Source organism: Arachis duranensis, chromosome 3 (genome assembly GCF_000817695.3).
Source record: "Arachis duranensis cultivar V14167 chromosome 3, aradu.V14167.gnm2.J7QH, whole genome shotgun sequence".
NCBI classification, from domain to species: domain Eukaryota; kingdom Viridiplantae; phylum Streptophyta; class Magnoliopsida; order Fabales; family Fabaceae; genus Arachis; species Arachis duranensis.
In genome coordinates this window covers 11,386,335-11,391,994 of record NC_029774.3, presented here as the reverse complement: position 1 = coordinate 11,391,994, position 5,660 = coordinate 11,386,335, and positions in this window count along the sequence as shown.

The window sequence follows — 5,660 nt, the reverse complement described above, 5'->3', positions numbered from 1 at the left end:
TCATGATGGTAAATCTAAAGTTTCACGTCAGTTGAAAAAGGAACGAAACGTGTTATAAGGATACCTCTTCTGTGCACACGTTTTGATCGTGAGCCTTAATAGTTAATAGGAATGAAATGTAAAGGCTCATAGTCATATCCACTAGTAATTTTTATCCCTAATTGTAAGTTGCAAATGTGTTTATTTTTATTTCTCTGATAAATACCTAATTTGGTCCTGTCCATTTCCATTGTGGAGAGCGTCTAACCATAAAAAATGGTTTGTCAATTTCTACAATTAAGTATGCCGCATCTTATGTTTTTATGCCAGACGGTTAGTCCCTCCCTTAAATGATTCGTTCCCCTTAACAAACAGGCTCATGTAGTCGCTTGGAGAGAATGGATTTATTAGTATACACACCTATTTTTTTTAATGTTAAAAAACTCGTTCGTAAACAGCCTAGCATTTCAAGTGAAAAGTTAAAACAGTATGGACAGCTACCTAAAATTTGGCACTAAAACTTAGTAATGTACAATGAGTGTCCCATTTAAATGAATTCTGATAGGAGCTCCGATCCTAATGATATATTGATATGTATATAGAATAACTTTTTTATTTCTTATAAAGAGTATAGTTAAGAATATAATTTAGAGAAGTTTTCTAATTTCAGAAAATTTTAGGGTCAACATTTTTTATTAATTTTTGTCAGCACAAACTATCTTTAATATTGATTCATGTGTGCAAATTATGACAAATACAGATATAAGTTATGTTGAGTCATATCTATAAATTTTGATAAATATAAATATAAATTATATATTTTATATATGTAAAATTCTATAAATGTGAGTATAATAAATTATTATTCGCTAAGTATTAGCTTAAAATAAAAATGTTTGGAAGTTCTGTAACCTTACTGTTTTAATTTTTCTTTTTAACATTTACCTTTTCGTTATTTAATGAAGTTTTAGTCTTCACGTTATTTTATTTATTCATCTCTTCACGCTTAAATTTAAAGTATATCTTAAAAAACACACTTTTTTGGTATACAAACTGCATTATTCTACAACTTATTAATTATAAATTTCTGTCTGAATCAGTAATTCTATTCAGAGTATACTACATTAACTAATCCTCCTTTTAAATAAAAAAAAAATATTAAAAAAAAAAGAAAAAAGAAAAGGTAAAGGACGAAAGATAGGCTTGAGGTACGTAGTTTTGATTTGGGTAGGTCGTAACTGAATGAATCAACTACGTGAAATTTTCTCTCTTTTATGGGCCAAAACAAAACTTCTTTAAGAAGACCCAGAAACAAAATTCGTCCAAAAAAATCAAATATAAAAGGAAAAGTATATAAACGAAAAGGAGCATCAAAAAATAAACAAAATTACATTAATCTTAATTAATTTAATTTTATTTAATTTTTAAAATTTGTTATTAATTGCTGTACTAAACGAAAAAATAGTGTTAGGAAATCAATGACATGTCATAAAATCACTCATCTAAAAAATTTAAGCTAATTTTGGGGTTCATAAAAGATTAAATTCTTGACCTTTCAGATCTAGAATTCTAATACCATATCATAAATCCACTCATCCCAAAAGCGTAACCTGACAGGACAATATAACACTAATGGTCATATCTCTAATACTTCCTAAACCTTCATTGTGCACATTATACGCTTAAGTCATTGACTCCCTATACTTTCTCTAAATGAAATCACCCCTTGACTAATATGTTTCAAAAACCCAAAAACCACTCTTGTGATCACGGAGCACAAAATCAACGAAGATTCAAACTTCCTCTTCCCTTTGGTCAAGCCCAACTCAAACTTCCTCTTCCATTTGGTGGTGCAATGCATGGTTCTCTCTAGATATTATTGACAACACAGACCTCCTCCATCAGACCATTCAGCGATGCTAATCTCATCCAGTCAAATAATCAAAGACAAGGCTACGTTGCAACACTTTCGGAAGAGAGCAACTTCCATGGCGTTTTCACCCCCTGAAGGAGGATCGATTAGTACATTGATCAATCCAACACAAGGCGATGAACAATTCAGTGTGGGTGAATTAGACATTCAAGAGCAAGAAGGGTGGAAGGTATGTTGCATAAGCGTCTTCTTGGTTGTTAGAAATTTTGTAACAATGTGGTATTTGAAGCATTGTTATTCATGCTAATTAGATGTTTTAAATTCGCCGTGAAAATGGACCAAGAGAATTAAAAAAAAAAAGAACAAAACGCATTGATATCTAAATGAAGTGCACGCAGCCGCTAATGCGTTACACATGAAACAAAGAAATCATATACAAAACCATCCATTTTACAATGAGAAGAAACATTCGAGTCCATACCAAAGACACCATCCACTTAAAATCCTACCTACTATAGCCTGATCACGACCGAGTCCGTGCAATGCGTTAATTTCCAGCAACTTCACAATTCCAGCATTAGAAAACAATGATAAAAAAAAATAAAGAACACCTCCATTTAGTTAACACCACGCGAGTTAATGGACAGAAGTGCCACTTAAGCATAGACATGACCAAAAGGGTTATATACACCTCAATATTATCAATATGCAATGAATTGCTTAATCAACTACTGACATCACTAACTTGGAAAAAAATTGTTTGAGAATCCTGAAATAACTAATATATGAAACTTGCTGACGAGTATCTAACAAAACATGAGCTACTCACTCATCAATGAAGTACTAACAAGTTCAAATGCTTTAAACATGCCAAAACATAAAACAGATCCAAAACCATCCAATTTACAAAGTAAAAGAAACATCCTAATTCCTAGCTCAATTAAGCACCATCCACTCAGAGATTTACGATTGATTGTCACCATCAACTTGAGAAAATAAGCAACATGAGATGATAAACCTGTAAGCGAAAACACGATTTATCAGGCTCACACGAAACTAGTTTAAGCTGGAAAATGCCATATTAAGTTACATAACTCAACCACAAGGAAAACATAGTAGTAACGCAGGTGTCTATATTGATGTTTTCCTACCTAGTCAAAAATTATACTTCCGTTGTCTTCCCCCCTTTCTTGGCTTTCTAGTGGGTAACCCCGCACGCTGCAGCATGCTCTTCGTGCTCGGTGCTGTGAAAGGTGATCTCACAGTCTTAGACTTTTTCCTAGGCTGGTTTCGGCACACATGATTGCTGTCCAATACCTGCAGTGCCTTGCCAATTTCTGAACTATGAGGACCCATCACTATGTCTAATATGATCTCCTTCCTAAACTCCTGTACAACGTCCTGCATGGCAATTACGTGTTGGAGAGTAATTTTAAAAACGAGAAAGAAATTGACTACAAAGGGGTTCAACTTAATTGTTATAACATATTTAAATTCACCTGGTCCCAATGCTGCAATGGTTTATCTAAGAGGAAGAAAAAAAAACAGTAGTGCCAATTTCAAAATCCAACCCATCTGCAACCCCTAATCAAAGCATAAACATACAGAGATATTGAGAAAGGAACTCTTTTTTCCATCCCTTTGATAATCGAAACATGATGCAACATAACATCACCATCTTATGACAAATCAGAAGAAAACATAATAAAATTTTCATACTTTCAAGAACTTGTCAACATCTGAATTAAAGAAGAAACACTCTATTTATAATAAAATTGATCTCATCTCATTAATTATCTCTAATATAAAATCAAATTTAAGATCATTTTATTCTATTTCAACAACCAACCTCACATTTAAATTCACACTATATTTTTAGCATGCAAACCTTTTAAATCAATATTCCAGTTGCGGCAAGGAAGTCGCGTTGTAGTGACTTATTTCTGTTCACGTGTAGAGATAGATGGCATATATATAATGAACCCGCTGGAAGCTTCTTTTTATTTTCTCCCAAAGAAGACTCAGGTCAATTTGTGACCCCGTAAAAGGATGAGAACCAGGAAATTACATTGCATAGATAATTTGTGAGAAGTCAAAAAGACCAAATTAATGTTATTTCTTCCTCTTTATTTTTTCTTTCTTCCAAAGAAGCACTGTATTCTTTTAGTAAAAAATCATTCACACAAATATCTAAAATTATACACTCAAATAAACATTAATAAATCATACACTCAAATATCTAAAATTATTTAACAAAAACGCCCCCTAATTTAACAATATCAATGTAAAGAACATCTCATATGAACACCATTCCTAGTCTCTAAACTATAGAGCAGAACAGAAACATCTAGCCTCTAACAACTACAATTACAATATCCAACCCAGATAAAAGTAACATCCAATCTCTACCAATTGCAACATCCATGACCCTTGCCCCTCTACTTTTGTATTTTCCTATCTTCCCTTTTTGAGAGATTAACTAGAATCCACCCAAATTCAATTAGGAATTAATAAACATATTTACTTGTGATCAAGATTTTGCAACACTTGAAAAACATGAAAAATATGTAGCTGCTATATATTTGCCAAGGACCAATGATGCCCCAAAATTGTGTAACCTGAGCTGTACAACCTGGAAAAGAACATCCATCGAATTAGAACTCACACGAACCACTACAACAAAACACTGTCCAATTCTCCTTTCAAAACATGCAAAGAAAGTCATAGGGAACATCTACCATACTTACCAATTAGTGAGAAGAACAGGGGGTTTCCAGGACAGAGAAGTGGAGGTCCACCGGCGGGTGGCGCAGCTGCAACACGTAGCTTCGGCGGCGCCGAAAAAACCCACATGCAACAGCAGAACGGCGTTGCTCTTGTTCCGATTTTAGAGGCGTGATGGTCGGGGATGCTAGGCGCGGCGTCGAAGCGTCTGGAGAAGTTAGGGAAGAGGGTTGCGCTCAGGTAGCTTCAGTGGAGTCGCGAAGGCCAGAACCGTTAGGAGTGCCGTCGCGGTGTCCAGAGAAGAGAAGGAAGAGAGTTGCGCGATGGTTCCAGAGGCGTGATGCGGGTGTAGATGATTTTTAAATCCTGTGTGGTAAAACATAAAAGAAAGTAGGATTTTTGGGGAGGGTGAATATAATTTACCCTAAATTATTTTTGGATGGTGCTGATGTGCATTGAATTATTGAGTCCCAATCTAAACACATTTAGTTAGATTTTGGCTCATGTACTTTTAGTTCCTAGCAATACTCAATATAAAAACAAAAAAGTAATTACCAAAAATAAAAGTCAAGAATTTATGTGGTTACAGAAGTAAAGAGAAAGATAAGTAGTACAAGTTAAGGCTATCACAATAGGAAGTTGGTATGCGAAATTGTGATCAATACTTTTCACAAATCAAATAATCCCCGGTGATGAAACCAAAAACTTGGTGTTCAATACCATGGCATAAACACAACTTCGCACAACTAACCAGCAAGTGTACTGGGTCGTCCAAGTAATAAACCTTACGCGAGTAAGGGTCGATCCCACAGAGATTGTTGGTATGAAGCAAGCTATGGTCACCTTGTAAATCTTAGTCAGGCAAACTCAAATGGGTATGGTGATAAACGCATAAAACAATAAGATAAAGATAGAGATACTTATGTAATTCATTGGTAGGAATTTCAGATAAGCGTATGAAGATGCCTTCCCTTCCGTCTCTCTGCTTTCCTACTGTCTTCATCCAATTCTTCTTCCTCCTTTCCATGGCAAGCTCAAGCAAGGGTTTCACCGTTGTCAGTGGCTACCTCCCATCCTCTCAGTG